The sequence below is a fragment of the Cavia porcellus genome, unplaced genomic scaffold, assembly GCF_034190915.1.
Source record: "Cavia porcellus strain 051 isolate PalLab524CR breed Dunkin Hartley unplaced genomic scaffold, mCavPor4.1 scaffold_16, whole genome shotgun sequence".
Lineage (NCBI taxonomy): Eukaryota > Metazoa > Chordata > Mammalia > Rodentia > Caviidae > Cavia > Cavia porcellus.
In genome coordinates, this window is record NW_026947499.1 from 9,226,657 (window position 1) to 9,247,133 (window position 20,477).

At 48.7% G+C, this 20,477-nt stretch overlaps 1 protein-coding gene and 1 long non-coding RNA gene across 11 annotated transcripts in view; both read left to right on the top strand.

Annotated features, from left to right (window-relative positions):
* Nucleotides 1–9,765, top strand: part of LOC134470622 (uncharacterized) — a 36,731-nt gene extending 26,966 nt beyond the window's left edge. The window contains exon 2 of the long non-coding RNA XR_010039623.1: nt 8,916–9,765. This is a non-coding gene — a long non-coding RNA (uncharacterized LOC134470622). The remainder of the gene's footprint in view (nt 1–8,915) is intronic.
* Cux2 (cut like homeobox 2) overlaps nt 1–20,477 on the top strand; it is a 232,764-nt gene that overhangs the window by 111,548 nt on the left and 100,739 nt on the right. The window lies entirely within an intron of this gene.

Consider the following 20,477-nt stretch of genomic DNA (forward strand, 5'->3'; position numbering starts at 1 on the left):
AAATAGACACATGAGGAGGCAGCCATGTGACAACAGAGGCAGAGAATGGTGTGATACAGCTACAAGTCACACAAATCAAGAATTGCCAGGACCGCCAGAACTGGAGGAGCCCAGGAGGGTCCTCCGCAGAGGCCAGAGTAAGTGTAATCCTGCCGGCCCACACCTTGATTTTGGACTTCCAAAGCTGTAAGAGAGTCACTTCCCATTGTTGTAAGCTACCTGGTTTGTGATAATTGATTTCACAGTCCCAGGAAATTAATACACTCCCTTTCCCATCACATCCTGGAAACTCAGGAGTGGCAACAGTAGCACTTACTTAGCTCTTGCAGCTATGGTGGGCTGGCTTAGCTGCTTAACCAGACGTGGGATGGGGGGCTTGTCCTCTGCCCCGCTTTGTTTTTTGCTGAGATTTAAAAGCCACTGTGTCGCAGGGTAGCTGGCATATGGGCTCTGCAGCCTGCTTTGAGTCACGTTAATATGTGATTAAAGGGGTCTTGAAACACCCATTAGTCCCCCTCTGGTATCTAACAGTGCTTTCGGATTTAGAACAGAATATTATTTACTCATTAGCTGATAATAGACCCTGGGTACATGCTGTATGTATGGGGACAGTTATTAATGTCAATTACATACAGAGACATGGCTGGTGGTGTGGCTGGTGGCAGGAGGACAGGTGCCCATTGCGCATGAGGGTGGTGCAGGATGACCTAGAAGCCCTACAAAGAACGCAGAGGCCAACTAAAAATTGTCCAGGTGCTTGCTGCAAATAGAAGTGAATTCCAGGTGCAAACAGAGCCTCTTACATACCCCAGTGGAAGGAATGTTGAGTTGGATTTGAGGTAACCTCCAAGGATGGAGTGCCAACAACAGCCCCAATAGTAGTAAGGAGCAGTACCCAAACATGGCCTGAATCCTCCAGGATGAGAGTATGAATTACCAGTGAATACTAGCACCGGGGTACAGGCGTGAGTGGTCTGACAGAACACATAGTAAGTACCTGGGTGCAGACTCAGTCTCTGCAATGACAAGATGTGGGTTCTTTGCAGCATTGCACTCTACCTACTGCAGAAACTTCTCGCTGATTCCAGGCTTCCCTTTCTCCAATGGAAAAAGGAATTCTAACTCATTTCCTCTTGCATTGGCTTTGTTGGAGAGGTGAAAGTGGAAGTTGTGTCTCTTGTGGCTGGGTCCTTGGCCTCAGGCCCAGTAAATATACTGGGAAGGCAGAGGTGGAGAAGGAGGACTGGGTAAGGTCAGGAAGCGAGAGAAATCAGCAGTGACTGGAGCCAGCTGGTGGTAGGGATCAGTGTCTTTGCCCAGGTGATTGGGAACTAGAATGGGGTGGGGAAGAGCAGGCAGAGTCCAGTGCAGTGTTCTCGTACTCTGGTGAGGCTTCCCAGTACCCTGGTGAGGCCCATTGGAGTCTGGTAGTACTGGCATCAACAGGAGAGGACAGACACTGGAGAGACCAGCATCTGTCTTACGTGTCTTTGGCTGATTCCTCTTAGGGTGATGAAGATAGAGAAGTTCAGGCAGCCCCAGTTTAATGAGACTGACGCAGTGTGCAAAAGTCTCACATATCCTTGACCTTGGCAAGCCTGACCTTCAGATCATCAGTTTGCCATGATTTTGTAAGTGAGCATGTAAACTTCCTAGTACATATGCCTTTTAACCTATGATGGGGACATATCCTAATGAACCCATCATATTTTGAAAATACTGTAAATCAGAAATGCATTTGATACACCCAACCTCCCAACTGTCATTGCTCGAGCCAGAAAGGGCAGTTTTTCCAGCATGTGGCCAACCAGAGACACCACAGGAGCTGAGGGTGCCAGGTGTAATTAGAAGCCCAATCTTGCCTTTGTTGCTGCCTGAGGTAAGAACAAGCTCCAGTGAAAGACTTTCAGGGCCCCTAACCACTGCCCTGGGAATGAGCCAAGGAGAAGGCACAGCTTGGCAAGACTACCCCTGTGTTATCTCCCACCCCAAACACGTGGGGCCCATACCTCAGCCAGGCCAGATAAATAACCACATCCCAGGGTATGCAGCAGATTGTGTGTGTGTGTGTGTGTGTGTGTGTGTGTGTGTGTGTATTTTAATAAAGCTCACCAGGAACCAGATATCAATTTCTGTCAGAGAGACGCAGAGCATCTGAACCAGAACTAAATAAAAATAAACATTAAACAATTATTGGAATTTAGGTTTATTTAAAAAATCAGCAGGGTTGAGGGAACAAGCCACCCATTAGCGAGGCACAACTATTGGGCCTTTTAACAACCCGCTGTTTCTTGGCTGTCAGGGAGATTTGGGCTGTCCAAGCTGTGGAAACTCCGGATCCTATTGATTAAAGATGATGCAGTAACAGGCCAATTATATCGTGGCGGCTGCTTATGGCGCTGGCCGACCCTGGCCTCCCATTTGTCTTTAGAGAAAGGGCTTTGTTCAGAGTTTGGGGAAGGGTGGCAAAGTGTCACCATTCTGGGCCTAGCTTTCCACCCTCCATGGTCCCTGCAGTGGAATGGAGGCTCCAAACCTAGCTGCCCCAGATTTGTGCGTTTTTCTCCTCCCTGGCCCTCCGTAGACATCTGTAGTTCAAAAGGAGCCTGTGCCTTGTCAACCAAATCAATGCAAATAACCGGTGAGCGTTTCTCAACTTTTCAGTGATAATTGATCTTCCCAGAACTGATAACGTTTGGAAATTGTAAGCAAGGAGAGTAGCAGCGAGCCAGATGTCGGCGTTAAGAGAATATAATTGCTCTGAGTTATAGGAAAAGAAATGATTTCCCTTCCAGCCTTAGCTCCACGAAGAGCTGAGCAAAGCACCATGGAGCACCAAGGAGCTTCCCATAAACTCGGGGCTTAGGGCGGCCTCCGTCTCTCTGCGAGATTTGGGCAGCTACAAGACTGGAATCCTCTGAACTGATAGACAGATTTCCCACCTGCAATTTTTTGGTCTCCAGGTTTTTCTTAGGAAAATGTCTGCACAGCCAGTGACTGTCCGAGAGGGAGAGAGGGAAGAAAAGATTAGCTGTTCTAGAGAGATAGCCAGGTGCAGCCAGAGTTGTTGGCCCAGCGGTGGCGATCTCCTGTCAGCTCATTTCTTCTTCCTCCTTGCTGCTGTGAAAGTCAGATGGGATTGGGTGGAGGCAGGAATAATCAATGGGTCAGATGGGTGGTAGGGGAGGGGTGGGAACGGGAAGCCTTAGGCACTTTCTTTATGAACAGCTCCCATTTCCGGACTCCTTCATTTGTTCATGGAGCATCCATTCATTTGCTTACCCAGCACATCATTCCTGGGCACCTGCTCTCTGCCAGTCATCTTAAATGCTAGAAGCACAGAGGTGCCTGCCTTCCTAGAGCGTCTAATCTAGCTGTGAAGGCATAGACATGGGAGTTAGTGATTACATCCTAGTTCGCATGATGCTCCATAGAAATGAGAAGGAAGGAGACAAGGGAACTGACGTCTGCCCTGGTACACCTCAGAAGGTGGCCACTTTCCTCTCAAGTAGTGTTAGTCTTCTGTCTCCAAGAGGATAGCCAATCCGCCAGAAACATTAAATACATACAGATGAAGTTGCCATTTGGCGGAGGTCATATGGTCACAAAGCAGCACTTTGCTTTGGTTTGACCTAAATCAAATCATGGTGAGGAGCTTACACTTCTAGAAAATTCTGCCACAGGAGGAAGCGAAGTGCCATGCAGTCTGAAACCTCTCCGTGAGCCACTTCCCACACGGAAGCTGATGAGAGGCCGTACAGGGATGCAGCATCTTAGAATCAGTCTATAATGCAATCAATTTTGTATATCCCTGGTGAAACAGCAACATTTATTTAACGTCTTTTATAGAGCAGCTGAGTTTTATCACAAATCACATTCCATTTCTATTCATCTGGGACTCCTTGAAGGCTAAAATGCACTTACTTTTCTCGAAGGAAATTTACCAATTCCTCAATAAAGCCCATTTGCCTCTGTATGTAAAATTGACACATTTATTGAGTATTAAACATGTAAGGATTTTTTTTCCAGCTTTCCCAGCCCCTCACCCACACCTCCTTACACATTTCCACGAAGCTTCGCAGTCACCATACTTCCCCGAACAGTGAGAATTGGGTATTTCTGTGCAGCAACGGCTGACATTTAAATTGGGGCTTTCTTATTACTGGGAAAGAATCATGTTACGTCATCAGTGTGTACACTGACAGCCAAGCTCCAAGTAGCCTCTTGAAACCGTGTGCTTTTGCTGTGTCTTTGTGGTAGGCTTGGTCACATGGCCATCCTGCATTGGGTTCATGACAAAAGTTTTTTTGTCCACACTTGTAACATTTGCAGAAGGCAGGCACTGCCTCCCTGACAATAAATTGTGCTAATTAGCATGAGGGCCTATTAATACAGTGAGTTGCCTTTTATCCATGTTCCTGAATGATCAGGGACATCAATTAAAGTGCATGCTTGGGACAACGTCTTTTCACTGCTAGTTGCTGTGCTTTTGTTTAAAAAAATAAGCAGGGGGCTGGGCAATTTATTGAGCATGTTTTTGTGTCTTCAACATTGATAGAAGGCTGAACTGTTGAACTTGGGTCTCAGGCACCAGGTCCATGTTTCCTAACTGTGATTCTCAAAGTGGTGGTGGGTGAGGCTGGTGGTGGGTGAGGCTGGTGGTGGGTGCTTACTCTGGGTTTAATTTTAAATTAAAAACATTGGAACCATGCTTTAGAGCAAGTGGATTGAGTTTGAGGGGTATCTCTTGTGGTTTAGAATCAGACAGACTTGAGTTCTAATCCTTACTTTCCTACTTAAGCTTTGTGACCTCAGACTCGTGATTTTACCTCTTTGAGCCTCCATGTCCTACAAAATAAGAATAACCATAGTGCCCGTGTACTGAGATGATCCATAAGAAGATTCTGGATGGAACCTTCAAACCTCATTGATCTCATCCCCCTGGGATGTGAGTTAATGTCAGATCACTGTGTCCAGCCCCCTGTTTAAGGCTTGATCTTCCTGTCCATAGAAGTCAGTTGATCAGCTGATGCTGGGATGGCTTTGGGGATTAAAAATACTCAATTCTGGTCACCATGGCCATCTTCCTTATGTTGGCCTGAAACCTGTTTGTGAGTACATCCTTTGCTTACCTAGATCTGAGCTCTTTTCTTATCTAATCTTCTATGCTTCAAGGGAACTGCCTGTTGCCCTTTGTAGAGCCATGTTCTCAGCTTTGTGCATGGCTGACATCTTAGACTGGATGGTTGATTGTTGCAGAAACAGTCACGTGCACTGCAGAGCGTTTACCAATGCCCCTGCTACTAGGGGCCCATAGCATCTCATCCCAAGTATGATCAAAATGTCTGTAGCAGGCTGGGGTGTAGCTCAGTGGCAGAGCACTTGCCCAGCATGCACCAGGCCCCAGGTTCCATCCCCCGCACAAAAACATATCTCTATACACTGACAAGTGATTGAGAGCTACCATTCTAGAGTTTGGGTCTTGCCAGTGCTGGACTCCTCCAGCCACACTCATTCCATCTCTCTTCCCTGTCCCCTTTCACATGCTCACCTGCGTATACACCCAACACAAGATAAAACTCTGAGATCCTGAGAATCCAGCAGCAAACACCACAGGAAGCCAAATTCAGTGGACTGTGTTTTGTTTTGTTTTGTTTTTTGTTTTGTTTTGTTTTGTTTTGTTTTGTTTTGTGAGGGGGAGGTGCAGCTGCCTTTAGGCAGCTACCACCAGGACTGTGAATGGCTGGGCTGCCTTGTAGGAATCTCGGTTCGGCACAGGAATGATAAGGTATGAGTGTCTCGAAGCTTCTGTCACAATAGGCAGAGCTAACTTTTCCCAGAGAGGAAGGTCATGGTCCCAGCAAGTCTCTGACTGGGGCTGGCCCAGGTCTGGGTTAGCAGACTGCCCCTGGCTGTCCCAGTAACCATACTTCTCTGAGCCTCACCTATATAAAGGGACAAAATAGTCACTATCTCAGAGGGTTATTGCCACGATTCACATTCTCACCTCATGGTATCCCATAAATCTATATTGTTTTGTTTTATTTTGTTTTGTGTATCAGTTAAAAAAATACTTCTGGGGCTGGGGATTTAGTTCAGTGGCATAAGTGCCTGCCTGGCAAGCATAAGGAATTCAATCCCCGGTACCAAAAAAAAAAAAAAAAAAAAAAAAGTTTAAAAATCAAAGAATCACTCCATGCAGAGTGCCCAGCGTAGAGTAAAAAATCAATAGTTATAGCTATTATTTTTTTGTTATTGTTGTTGCTTAGATGAGAAACATATATCCAAAGAATAAATGTATTTCGCCCAAGGTCGCCCTGCAGGTCAGCGTGAAAACATTGAGCCCAGCGTCTTTTTCCTGAAACCCCAGGGTTTTCCAAAGGTCTCTGTGTGCACGCAGAGGAAGAGATTCGAAGAGAATCCATTTTATGTGATTCTCACCCTATTAACAGCCCTGGGTTTTGCCAGAATATCCTCTTTTCACTTTCATTTTAAAAACCTGCCAGTGTAATAAATCTTGCTCTGAAATCTCGGCAGCACATCTTGGCTGGAGTGTATGATAAATCTAATATACTGTGGCCTCTCTGTATGAGAGACCCTGGGACATATCTGTATTTTGGGCAGACAGTCCCATGGTCTGGCAGGATTGTAACTTGCTCTCGGGTTGACAAGTCCAGCCCTCTGACTGCGTTTATTTGTGTTCCACAGCTTTCTTGGCTCAATGAGGGTAGATGCAGGAGCCTGTCTTCTCCTTTCACACATTCCTTCCCCTCTCCCTCCCTGCTTTCCTTCCCTTCTTCCTTCCTCCCTGCTTTCATATCTAGCTGCTCCCTTCCCACACGTAGTTCACAGAATGTGACTCAGAACTAGGGAACACTTTGGATGGGATTCAGTTGGGGTGGGGCAGGGAAAGGCCACAGGGCATGCACTTGGGAGACAGTGGCAGGGCAGGACTCCCTACTTTGCTTAACAAATATTTCTTTAATATTCTCTATGTGCCTGGCATTGTGCTGAGGGCTGGGTAGTGGGTTGGAGGCCAGTGGAGAGGTAGATATTTATAGGCAGCCGTCTGAAATGAAGTCCTGTTATTGATGGCCATGAAGAGGAGTCACGTGGAGATGCAGGGCCAGGGCCGGGGCTTTTCTATAGTTACAGCACCTGAGAGCTGTGCTGGAGCATGGCCGGCATCCACCAGACTCCAGTGAGCCCACACCCTGAAAGTGGGAGAGAGAGCAAGGCTGCACAGTGTGAGGCCCGGGCCATGTGGGACTCGGTCGGGCTTTTGCTCCCAGCTGGACAGCCTGAGGGAGAGGGCTGGAAGGAGCAGTGTCGGTTCTTATGGCTGCCTCCTCAACAACAATTAGCTGAGGCAGGAGTCGGAGCTCTTTGAGGGGCTGGGACTGCCCTCCTCATCTCAGCGCCCTGCAGGAGCCCAGCAAATGTCTTAGAAAGCCCGGAAACACTTTTCAGAGGGGTCAGGACTTTGCCCAGTCCCAGCCCCACCCTCACTGGCCTCCTTACTCCCTCCTGCCCGAGTCTGTTTCTCGGAGGTGCATCTGTGAAACAGGGAAAGTCACAATACGGTGGAGCAGCATTAGAAAGACAAGTCATGAAAATGCATGGTGGGTGCACAGGACAGGGACCTCCATAAGCACCTGAGAAATGTTCATGATCAATTCTGTTTACTCACAGCATGATGCTCCGAAGGTTAACTTTGCTTTTTTGGCCTCAGTTGCTGACCTACAAAATGGGGGTCATAATTTTGTGACTTCACAGTGTCATTAAGAGGATGAAATGAATCAGAGCTGTGCCTGGCATGGAGCAGAACAGAGAGGTCTTAGCTAGCACTACTAGCACCACTGTCATCATTCCTGCCTGCTCTCCTTCGGGTTGGTCAGGGACAATGTGCCACTTACCTTACCAGCCATTCCTCTGCCTAGTGTGTTACCTGCCTCCGACCGCTCGTGGGCCCACTGTGGGGCAGAAGCCCCCCACCCCATGGTTTCCCCTGGCCCTGACACAGGCCTGCCACCCTGCCGCCCAGCTGAGCCAAATCCCTCCCTCCTCAGCAGCATCCTCCTTCCTTCATCCTCCTCAGGAGCCGTCCTCCTCCTGCCGGGTCCTCACAGCTACTCTTCCCTGCAGAAGCATTTCCCCTCTTGTGCCCTCCTCTACTTTCGAGGAAGCCAAAAAGTCATTTTCACTGACCCTTCCTGTTGTTTAGGATGCACACAGACCCTTCTAAAGGGATGGAAACATCCTGCTGGACCCTGAAATTTGCTTCTCTCAGCCCAAGAGGCTCTAGGCCTCTGCCAAAGAAGATATGACAGTAGGATAGTCACATCTCAGACTACAAAATGCTTTTTCAGTGCCTAGCTACCTGTCAAAGGAAATGTGGGCATTCACAACAGGCTAAGCAAACGTTGCTTTGGATTAGTGTCAACCTGAAAAAGAAAAGGTCCCAGGAAACCCCAGTTTGGAAAATGCTGGCTTTAGATGACATTTTCCCAGCTGTTTAATTCAGGAACTTTCTTACTCCTTGGTAGGTAGGACCCACAACAAAGGGCCTGTGGGGATCTGGTAAAGCTGGGACCTCCCCAGTCCTCTCTTGTATGGACCCCTTAACTCCTGTAGCTCCTGCAATCAGGGTGGTCCTGTGTATAGAGCCTGAGAACTCATGGGCCTCACCTGGCTGCCCTGGGCAGTGTTTCCTCAAAGTGAAACAGCCAGTGGGCAAGGCTTCCCATGTTATTGAGGAAAGAAATACGGCCTAGAACCCTTTCTGTAAAAATAACCTCCTGGCTCCTCCTTTATGGGTAAGGGAAAGTGCTTAAAATGCTTAGAGGGAATAAACAGCTTTTAATGAAGTTACATTGCCACATAATGGGTATCATAAAATTGCCTTCATACTACAGGGTCCCAGGATGGCATTTATTATCGACTGCGCCGGAACAGTCTTTGCAGAGCTCCAGCAGCTGCAGAGAGAAGAATGCAAAAGTCTCCTTAAATTACCTGATTGAAATAACCGGCGGAATATTCCGCGGGGCCACTGAGTGCCAGGGAAGCTGCCTATGGGGTGGTCTGTCAGAGGCGGTTTGCACATTCTGAAGAACACAGGAGTTTCATTGCAGCAAAACAGATGTTCATCTTGTTTCTCCATCGGCTGTTTGATGAGAAATTTATTGCTCTTCCGCTGGGCAGGAGGCCCCTCTCGGCTGTGGAGTCTATTAGACAAGCCAGCAGCTGGCGGGAAGCCAAGGTGAGGCTGTTTTGATGAAACCCATGAAAAGCTTTGGCTTCAAGGCGCCGGTAATAATGCACTGGCTAGACTCTCCTGATTGGGCGATTGATTGGCCTGATTTGATTTATTGATCAATACCCTCAAATTTGGCGTCTGAGAAGCTGCACTAATCTTTAACTGTTGTGAACATCTCTGCCTGCTGGAGAATGAGCCCCTGATAAGGAATGTATGAAAGGAATCGGGGCTTATCTTAATCACACACCGGGCCCCGGCACTGCCCGAGCCGGCGAGGGCCTCCGCGTACCGGCCTCATCGCCGGGCAGGCCTGCGCAGATCTATAAATTGATGGAATTCAAAGCCTCCAGCATCGATTACCGTTATAACAAACAGTGGTGCACAGAATGTCTGATTATTTTTAGACAAAGATTCTGTTCTCTCAGCAGCAATTTTGCTGAGGCTGTCACTGACTCAGATGTCTACTGTTGATTGCAATTAGATGCAATACAAAAAAAAATTAAACTCTCCACATCCTTACTCTTATTTCCAGTTATTAAATCTCTCTCTTTGTTTGCCATTTCCTCATGATATCTACAGCTGGATGAAATATTCAGTTGGCAGGAGAAACCCTTGGAATCCAGTGGGGCGGCAGTGGCTGACCTGCTCATTGGATTATGTCTGATGAGGCGCGTAATCTTGGGGGGAGGGGAGCCCAATGAAGCCACGTGTGGACGTCTGTTTAAAAGTGTGTGAGGAGAAGGCTTGTGCAGAAAGGTTTCCGGGCAGACTCGGGGATAAAAATCGATCTCCAGAGCCCTCCCAGTGCCTCTGATGCATTTAGTCTCTGTTCCCATGCATACTGGGCAGGTCCTAACCAGGGATGTGCCCCCACCCCCAGGGCCCTGGAGGTTATCCAAAGCCATCAGAGCTCAAAGGTTGGCGCCACTTGCAATAATTAATTTCTCCAAACAGAGACTGTGCTTGGGACCCCTTCCGCACTAAATCATAACCTGAAGAGCAGATTCCACGTAATTGTGGGTACAAACAAATTAGGCATTCCCTTTTACACGCAGCCCAGCAGCCACATCCTGGCGTTGGGCAAGTCCATTTATCATCCTGACGCTCTCCAGTTGATCTGTCTTCTCAGAGCCATTAGCCCCAGCGTCCTTGACGGTGGAACAGCTGTAAACTTGAGACCATTGGTGAGGTGGCCGAGACTGACAATTCATTACGCAGTTGGATGGGGAAGAGGGCTCAGGTGACAACGCCAAGGCCTTCCAGTTCCCAGGCACTGGATCTACGTGGACTCGGCAACTGCCAGCTAATTTTAGAATGCTTGTAGCTAGGGGTGTGGGGGTAGGAGGGTGGCTGCTCTGACTTTGGGTCAGATAAATGAGTCCTGTAGAAATTGGCTGCTCACAGAAAGGCATCGATCACCAAGGTATATTTGGGAAAGGCCATCTTCTGGTGGGCTCAGGACCCTGGTTTCTGAGCCAGCCTGGGGTTAGGCATTCAAATGCCCATGGAAGAATGCTCCTTTGTACTAGCAGAGAAGACTCTGAGGGCAGGGCAGGGCAGGGCAGGGCAGGGGAGGATGGGTCTTGTTCAGTGATTACCAGACTAACTTCTGGCACTCCAGGTTCTGTGCCAGGTGCTTCTTGCTGCCCAGCTACCCTCAGAGGGTATGATAGATGCAGAAACCAAGGCTCAGGAGTAGCCTGGCCAAGATCACACAGCAAAGAAGTGGTGACGCTGGAACTGAAATCCATTTGACTTTAGAATGCTCGATCAGTAGTTGTTGAACGGTTGGATGAATGAATGATATACAGGCATCCAGTGGGGACTCCTGGACAGCCAAGATGACGAGATCTCCAGGCAGGCCCAGCATTTGAGCCACTGCAGCAGCTCTTGCTTCATCTTCATGGCATAGAACAGGGCCTAGGCCCCAGGCCCATCAGTGAGAAGAATCAGTTTGATGTCACCAGGAAGCTCCATCAGAGAATGTCTCCAGGTCTAGCCATAGGGAGAAACAATACTGGGGTCTCAGGAAGCAGGGTGAAGTCTTTGGTCACCTGGCTGAGACAGATAGTCTCAGCCAGATAGCACTGCAGTTGATAGGTTGAACCCTAAAGTCAGATGGACTGTGAAGTCAGACTGACCGTGCATGAATCCCAGAGTCCTCATGCTCTTAGGTCCTTGTGACCTTGGGCGAGTGATTAACTTCTCTGGGCTTTTCCTTCTCAAGGTGACTGTGAGGACCTGTGAAGTGACACACATCACAGTGCCTGGCACATGTTAATGGTATGATCCTTGTAGTCTAGGGCATGTGGGGACACCCAGCACCCCCTGGCGGACAGTTGTGACTAACAAGCACATTTGGCTCGGAATTCCTAAGCCAGGGCAAACAGTTATCCAGTAACCGTTGTAAAGTCACAGAGCGAGTGACCAGCCAACTCAGCATCCTCTGATCACTCATCGTCACCTCTTCTAAACACATTTGGATTCTTTCTCTCTCACCTCTTTGCTTGTCACATCCTTGACATCCAGCCCACTTAGACAGGTGGGGAGAACAGCAATCCCTCATGGGTCAGTTGGAACCACAATCAATATGCTCCCTTTAGGGGACAAGCTGGCAACATCTATCACATTTACAAATGTACCTGCCCCGTGACTGGCCCTGCCTCATCTAAGAACTTATCTTGTAGGTACTTTTATCTTTTAGATATGTTGTACCAAAATGAATGTCTAATGCCAGTGCACCATCAACAGTAAGAGCAAAGCTTTGCAATAACCCAAGTGTCCATGAATTGGAGATTGGACATAACCTAAGTGTCCATGAGGGGAGCCTGATGCAAATAAGGTGCCTCTACACTGAGTACTTTGTGCCTTAAAGAGGGAAAGAAATACCCTTTATGTCCTAATAAAAAGGGGCAGATAAATCAGTCCTCTGAAAATGGCATGTTGCATAACATAGTGTGTAATATGCTCTGAATAAAATGAAAGGAAAATGGGTATGTATTTGCTTGAATATTCATGAAATATGTTTAAAAGGACGTGAACATGGTTGGACATCACTAGGAAAGGGGGTTTTAATGTTAAATGTCATCTTGTTAAATGTTACTCTTTTTTAAAAAACTGACATAATGGATAAAGCTTGGATTTTTGGAGTCAAATTTGGAAGCAAATCTTGGTTCTGTTACTTGCTGGGTGATCTAGGTAAGCAATATCAACTCTCTGCCTTAGGTCTAGGGGTTTGTTTTGTGGGTATTTGTCTTTGTTTTTGCTTTGTGGTACCAGGGATTGAACTCAGGATCTTGTGCTACTGGGCCAATGCTCTACCACTAAGCTATACCCTCAGCCCTTCTCAGTTTTATTTTGAGACAGCCTTACCATGTTGCCCAGGCTGGCCTCAAATCTGAGATCTCCCAGCCCCAGGCTCCCTGTCAGTTGTGATTGCAGGTATTCACCAGTGCATCCCCTATGCCTCTGTTTTGTTACCTATAAAACTGTGACAGTGTGGGACAGTGGCAAGTGTCTGAGATATGCGTCACCCCCAGTTATCAGTGATCATTGTCTCCAGCCCCAGGCTGGAGGGAGGGAGTGTTTATGTCAGTACAGGGCCCAGAGTCCTTTCCAAGGATGCCCAAGCTCTAGTCTGTGGGCAGGGTCCAGAGGAGGGAGGCAGCTCTCTTAGCCCCTCAAGGAACCTGACACTCACTTAGAGCAGCCCCTGACCCCATTAACCTGGAAGGTGCAGTGACAGATCCCTCCCCAGAGCTCAGCTCCCAGAGGTCGTGCTTCCTGTAATGAGGCTCAGTTCCCAGCCCAGCCAAGGGGTACAGGAGGCAGTGGCTCTGCAGGCCTTCTGCTCTGATGTGATGTGGGAGTGTTGGGCAGTTCTCTCTCCTTTTGTCCTCTCTCCTGTTCTCCTTCCCATCTCTCCCATCTCTCTCTCTCTCTCTCTCTCTCTCTCTCTCTCTCTCTCTCTCTCTCTGAATTCTTCTTTCACTGTTGGTTCTCCTGCCTTTCAACTCCATCTACACTCCTCTCAAGTAGACCTTCATCTCAGAGCCTGAGTAGTTACCAGGGCTTCCTAGAAGCTTTGACCCTTAATGAATTAAACCAGAATGAATTAGATAGCAAGATGGTAGCCAGCAAAGGAACATTCCAGACAGTGAGAAGTGCTTGTGCAAAGGTCCTGAGGTTGGGTGGAACACTGAGCTGAGTGTACTTCTTTCACACCCAGAGAAGGGAGACTCCGTGCAGTGAGCCTCTACTGTGCACACTAAGGGTAGGAAGGATGGAGCATGGAGCCAGAAGCCTTTGGATTTGCCTTCTACACCCACTTCTGCCAGCTGTGTGACTTTGTGAGGCTCCGCTTTCTCCTTGTAGGGATAGGGATGGTGTACTGAGCCAGTCAGTGCACACAGCAGTACTTATAAGTACTGAGGGCATGCTGGTGCTCTCCAAGGTTCTGCTCTTTGTAACCTTGTACTTCCTGCTGCACTGTGCCCATGACTAGGAATCCAGGTCATGTGGCAGCTGATGGGAAACTCCAGGACCTGCATCAGCACCCGTCTTGCTTTGCACGTGGGTCTCTGCAGATGTGGCCTGAATGCTCCTGGCTGCCATGGGAGCCTTGCACTTGCTGTGCCTTCTCTGTTAAAGGCTCCTCCTCAACATAGTTGAAGCATGGCTTGATTGTTTACTCCGTTTAGACCTTTACCAAAAGTCCCCCTTTACTAGCCATGAGGGCTCACATCTGTCAGCCCCGCTTCTACAGAAGCTGATGCAGGAGGACCACAAGTTCACGGCCAGCCTGAGCAACTTAGCAAGAGCCTGTCTCAAAGGAAAATTCAGGAAGGGCTGTGAAGTAGCTTAGTGGTGGGGTGTGTACCTGCAGCTGCCCCGGGTTCATTCCCCAGTACCAAAAGGGAAAAAAAAGTTCCTTTCCCAGAGGCTGTGTTGTATGAAACCCAAGTCACCCCTTTTCTTGCCCTCTTCCTGCTTGATCTTTTTTCCCTTCCTGTGTCTGCACTTAAAAGCATTCAGTGACACTCATTGCTCTTAGCAGAGATCTGTGTGGGGATTGGGGTGCGCTTGGGGCTTCGCACCCACAAGGGAAGGTGCTTGATTGACCCTGTCTGCTGGGTCATCGGAGGCAGCAGTCAGTGACATTTGTCCTTGCAGAGCTCTGGCGGAAGTGGCTTCCCCAGACCCCTCCCAGGGTGACTTAGGACAGACTGGCCAGTGGCTGCTTCCTTACTGCTGACTTCGGCCCACAGATGACCATCCCAGGGCAGGGGTGGTGGAGACAAGAGCAGGCCTGGCATCCCAGCTGTGACCTGGTGCAAGTCAAACCTCCTGGTTGAGCCTTTGGCTGCACATGCAAAGTTGACAGAGCCATACCCACCTTCCTCCGGCTGCTGATTGCAGGGTGGCCAGTCTTTGGGGTTGGCTCAGGGGTTGACACGGCTGCCGTTGAAAGCTTGGGCAAGTAAGTTGACCTCTGTGCTTTAGCTTCCTTGTGTAACATCACTTACAGGGCTATGACGATGACTGAGTGTATTAGTGTGCAGGCAGGGGCTCAGTCTGTGTTTAGTGGAACAAGCAGGTACAGTCAGGGCCCCTGGTGTGTGGCCCCTGTGTGTGGCCATTCCAGACCCCAGGCCAGTTCCTCCAGGAGCCGCACTGGGCTGGATGACAGTGGAATGGTTCTCTCATGCCTTCCCATTGGCTAACATTTGGTTTGGTTTGCCCAATTTCTGGCAGTGTACTAAGCCTCTCTCTAAACTTCAATTTACCCATTTATAAAATGGAGTTAAGCCAAGAAGGTGGTGCAAGTCTATAATCCAAGCTGCTTAGGAGGCTGAGGCAGGAGGATTGCCAGTTTGAGGGCAGCCTGGGCAACTTAGCAAGAACTGTCTCAAAACAAAATAAAAGGAACCAAGGATGTATGTAGTTCATTGATAGTGTCCCCGAGTTCAGTCCCCAAAATGACAAAACTTTTAAGAAGGAGTTAATAATAGTGACAACCTGAGATAAGCAATAGTAAGTGACATCATTTTATAAAGCCTTTGGACCCTCTATACCCAATGGCGATTGTATTACCCTCAGGGTTGTTATCATCAGGACTCAGTAAGACACCAGCACATGCAGAGCCTGGTAGGAGCGAGTACTTCCTCCTTCTTCCCTTCCCCAGGATCTCCAGACCCTCCCTTCTTTGAAGTTGGGGTGAGGCCTCTCAAAGGACAAAATCGAAGATCCCACTCACTTTCTAATGAGCCTTTCAAGCTGAATGCTGCCCAGAGGAAGGAATCTAATCTTTTACTAGGTGGTCATCTGACCTCCTAAGCCACCTCAACATTTTGCTGGCCTCTGGAAGCCATGTCTAAGCCTTTTTAGATAACTCCCCCCCCCCCGCCCCCGTGGACCCTCACTCTCTCTCTGGTCACATAATTTCTACTTTCATGATAAAGCTGTCCCCTGGCTCAAGTCAGTGAGGGGTGGGTCAGGCAGAGGCCTGGCTGCTGGCCACCTCATAGCCCAAAAGGCATTTATCCGATGTTTTTACTCATTTTAAAGTTGGCCTTTCTGTTTCACTTTCTTACTGCCCTCAAGGACATATTTTCAAAACCCTATGTGGGCCAGCCAGGCTATGGCACAACCATTAAAATCAGTGACTGCTGAGCATCAGCTCAGGCACCATCAAGTGCTGTGGAACCCTTTGCAAATACATCTTTTGACTCTCGAGCCCACCTCTTGCCTTGTTCCTGCAGCAGGCGTTTATTTATTGAGCACCTACTGCTTGCACATTTCTCAGTGGGTGTTCTTCCTCCATTGGTAGTTACTAACACAGAGTCTCCACAGGATCAGAAATAAAGAGCAGAGGGAGATGGAGGAGACAGAAGAGAACTGAGGAATATAGAGGAGTGCTGGGGCAGAAAGGACCAGCTCTTCCTTGTACCCAAAGAAACATGCACTGGATGGATGCCAGGGCTGTCTTAGGCCTAGGATGCAGTAGAAGAGACAGCGATCCTACCATCAGCCTTGAGCAAGGGAGACTGCACAAAACAGACAGATCTGAATGGCCTGCAGAATGTGGTGAAGGAAGCCAGTAGCTTAGAGAGAATAAGTACAGGACCCCTATGGTGTGAATGGTGAAGAATGCCTGGAGGAGTCAGTTACAGGGAAGTATCAGGGAAGAGAGATCAAGCAAGGGACGACAGCAAGTGCAAAGGCCCTGAGGTCTCTAAGAAAGAGCAGCTGCCACCCAGAGAGCAGGAGGATGTGAGGACAGAAAATTGGGCATGGCCAGACGATAGTCTCCTCACTGACTCTGGGGAAGATTTGGGGATTTTAGCCTCAAAAGTGGCAGGAAAGCATCTCTCTGTCACAAGTCTTAAGCCATGCAGGATGGAGTTCAATTTATGTTTGTGAAGGCACAGCAAGAGGATGGGGGAGAGACTGTTGTACCAGTCCAAGCAATGATGGGGGCTTGAGGCAGTGGATGTGACACATATGAGCACATTCAAGGGAATTTTGGTTGGAAGAAAAAGTTTCCCTTCCCAACCCCTGGAACATTCAGAAAGGAGCCCAGATCAAAGGGCACAGCTCAGCAAACAGTCACAACAAATACACCCATGGTTCCAGCTGTCCAGCCACCTACAAGCTTCCCTCAGACCCATTCCAGTCTGTGTCCCCCACAAACAACCACAATCCTGACACCTTTGGCCCGTGTCAGTCCTTATGTGAATGGGTTACCTTTTGCATCTAGCTTTTTGCTCAACATTACATGTGTAAGATTTATCAATATTGCTTCTTGTTGTAGTTCATTCATGCCTGAGGCTGCACTGTAGTATTCCGTGGGGTGAATACATCACAAAGTTATTTATCCATTCTATGCTAATGGGCATTTGGGTTGTTTCCAGTTGGGTGCTATTATGAATGGTACTGCTGTGAACATTCCAGACCAGTGCTTCTCAAACTTTAATGTACACATGAATCACTCTGAGAGCTTGTTAAAATACAGATCCCAGTTCCAGAAGTAGGGGAGGGGTCTGAGCATTTGCATTTCTGGAAAGTTCTCAGAAGATTCTAGTGCTGCTTGACCACAACTTACTTTGCAAAATGAGACTCTATTTTGGTGGACATACATCTTTGTGATGTGTACCCAACAGGGGACATGCTGGAGCATAGAAAAGCATGTGTTCCTTTTAGCAGACACCACTGGTGTCTCCTCCAGTGCTGTCAGAGGTTCTGGTTGCCTCACGTCCTCGCCAACACTTGGTACTATCTGCCTTTCTCTGTGGCCCTTCTGTGGTTAGGCAGCTGCTTCTTGTGGTGGCCTGAACTTGCCCTCCTCTGGTAGCGGTAAGGTTCAGCATCTTTGCCAGTGCCCACTGCCTGTTGGGCTCCTCATTGGTGAGCTAGTGGTTTAGTCTCTTGCTCACTTGTCTGTCTCTTTCTTAATGAACTTTTAGGAGTTCTCAGTTGTTTAAAAAATCTTTTTGATACAGGATCTCTTGCTATGTAGATCAGTAGCCCAGCCTGGTCTTGAACTCATAGTGATCCTCCTGCCTCAACCTTCTGAGTGAGTTCTCAGTTCTTGACACAGTCTTTTCTCAGACAAACTACATGTCCCTTCTCTCCTCACACTGTGGCCTTTGCACTCTTATTTCACCTGTTCTTTTTAATTCAGCAATCACTGCTCAGTGCTGGGAGGGCACAGCGATTCTCTTTTGCTGTCCTGACCAGTTTACAGGATGTGAATGGAAGGATCATTCTGTTGGCTTCTTACTCTGCCTGCCTCACGCTCGCACCCACTTAACTCTTTTGGCATTTGCCCACCTCTTGATGGTTTTGACTACCAGATGAGTTGATCTTTCCTGGACTTCCAGAGAGGTGCCTGGAATTGGTAGCGGATCAGTGGACCCTTTGTGGCTTACAGATATGCATTAGAAAGTGGTGAGTTCCAGCCCTGTAGCTCAGAGGGATGGAAGCAAGAAAGGAAGGTGAGGAGTCTGCCTCCCTCATGTTTCCTGCGAGCCTGACTTAGTTCTTATTAGATTAAGAACCTTCACCATTGTGTTTGCTGCTTCTGCAAGGCTGAGTGCCTGGGCTTTGAATCTGGATGTAGGTGGGACCCTGCAGTCCAGACTTCTCCTCTCACCACCTCCTCCTAGATGCTGGCCTCTGACTTTTACTTCTGGCTCAGCAGGGCCGAGAGGGTCCCCAGAGGCCCCTGGACACAGCTCATTCGGTCACAGACCTTGCACACCAGGGATGTCCTACTTTCCCAGATCCCCAGGGACACCACTTCCCACTAGCACCCTTTGAGGACAAGCAGTGGAGGGGCAGAGCTGGAGCCTCTAAAGCTGGCCTGGGACCTGGGCAAGTGCTAACCTATAACCCTCAATTTCCCCAGTCATAGATGAGCGATAATGGTGGTACTCAACTCATAGCTGTTGGGGAGACACGAAAGTAACTTGTTAAGTGCTGAGAACGTGCTGGATGTGCCTGGCCCAGAGTGATCGTGTGATTACGGTGCAACTGTTCTGATTACGGTTCTCAAGGTACTCGGCCCCCTAACCCGCTGTCTCTTCCCTCACATCTGCTAAGATCCCTATGCCTTTCCTCATCTACCAACCTTTGGGTTTCCTGGTCCTATGGCCTAGCGTGTGCTTCCCCATTCTCTACCTGGTGACCCCTTCTTCATGCCCTGATGTCAGCACCTTTACCTCCTTAGGACCCTCTTCTGACTGCCCCACTAGAGTACAGATGCCCCATGCTTGGCTGGGGGGTACATGGCTAGACTTAGCTTGTGGTGTGGAGAGCGGGACAGGCTCACACAGTGCTGTTAATAGAAGAAAGTGTTTGCTGGGTACCTGCTATGTGCTGGCTCTCTGGGGAGGGCTTTCCACTCACGTAACCACTAGTGACAGATGCTCACTACTACAAAGCCCCTCATCCCACTGACTAAGCTTCCGCATCAGGAACCCAGGGAGGAGACCTCGATGCTGCCCACATGGTCTGTGACACAGCTGGACCCAGAAGCACTAGCCATGTCCGCAGCTGTCAGCTCTCACCCTCGCAAGGATCCCTGAGTCCTTCTCCAGGGTTCCACAAGATCATATTCACAGCATAGTGAGCTGTGATCTGCCCTCTTCACTCATAGCCTCTCATGGATACATGGTGGAATTTTCCAAAAGCTTCATGAGACGTGATGTTGTCACTGACAGTGACTGGAGTGTGCACTTGTGTTTTCTTGTGTTTCAAGAATTTCTCTTTTAATTTTGAATGCAGTAGACATCGATTGCTCTAATCTACATAGACAATGCTCTTTGGGGGCCCCAGTCATTTCTAAGTGGGTAAAAGGGTCCTAAGATAAAAAAAAAAAAAGCTACCACAGTCAACAAATAGAAAAGAAAGCAGGGAGAGTGCTGAGTTGGGACTGTGTGTAAGAGATGGTGGTTTGGGCGGCATCCTAAGTCCCACAGGGGAAGAGAAACTCTGGGGTCCAGGCCTGGTGGCCTGGGATTACACTCCATCCCGGAGCCCACAGAACTGCCTCGGATCCTTTGACCCTGCACAGGCGGACACAGTGCAGCCAGCGGCCGGCAGTTCCAAGGTGTTTTCTGTAGCAGAACAATTTGAAATAATTAGAACTTTACAAAATGTCTTTAAACACGCTGGTCATGGGCATAAGAAAACACTTGTGAAGCGTAATCAGTTATTAGCAGCTGATCAATTATCCCCATAGATAGCTGTTGAAGGGGGAGAGGAGAAGCAATAATAAGCCCCTTGATTAACTAATTTGAATATCTTTGGAGAACAAATTCTGAAATTTCTTTCTATTTTTTCATGCTATTGTAACGGCCGCACATCTGCTGGTAAGGCGAGATGGAAATGGTAATGAGCCTGTTCTGTGAACGGCTTCTTGTCTGGGATCCAGGGAGGAGGCCCTGGTGGCCAACAGCCAGGCCTGGGGACCTCATGCTGGCTGCAAGGTGAGAGTGGGTGGCTGCGGTCAGCCTTGCTGTGCTGCAGCGGGGTGTCTGCCTCCCAGTGAGGTGTCAAGGTCAGAGAAGGTCAGGAGAGCTGGGGGAGCAGCACCAATTCTCCAAAGACCTGCCCCGGCCAGCTGGGCCTGGGGTGGTCCCACGGTGCCGCTGACAGCCCAAGAGATGCGTTAGCGATGGGCTGCTCCCAGATCTTCCTGGGTGACAGGAGGGAGTAT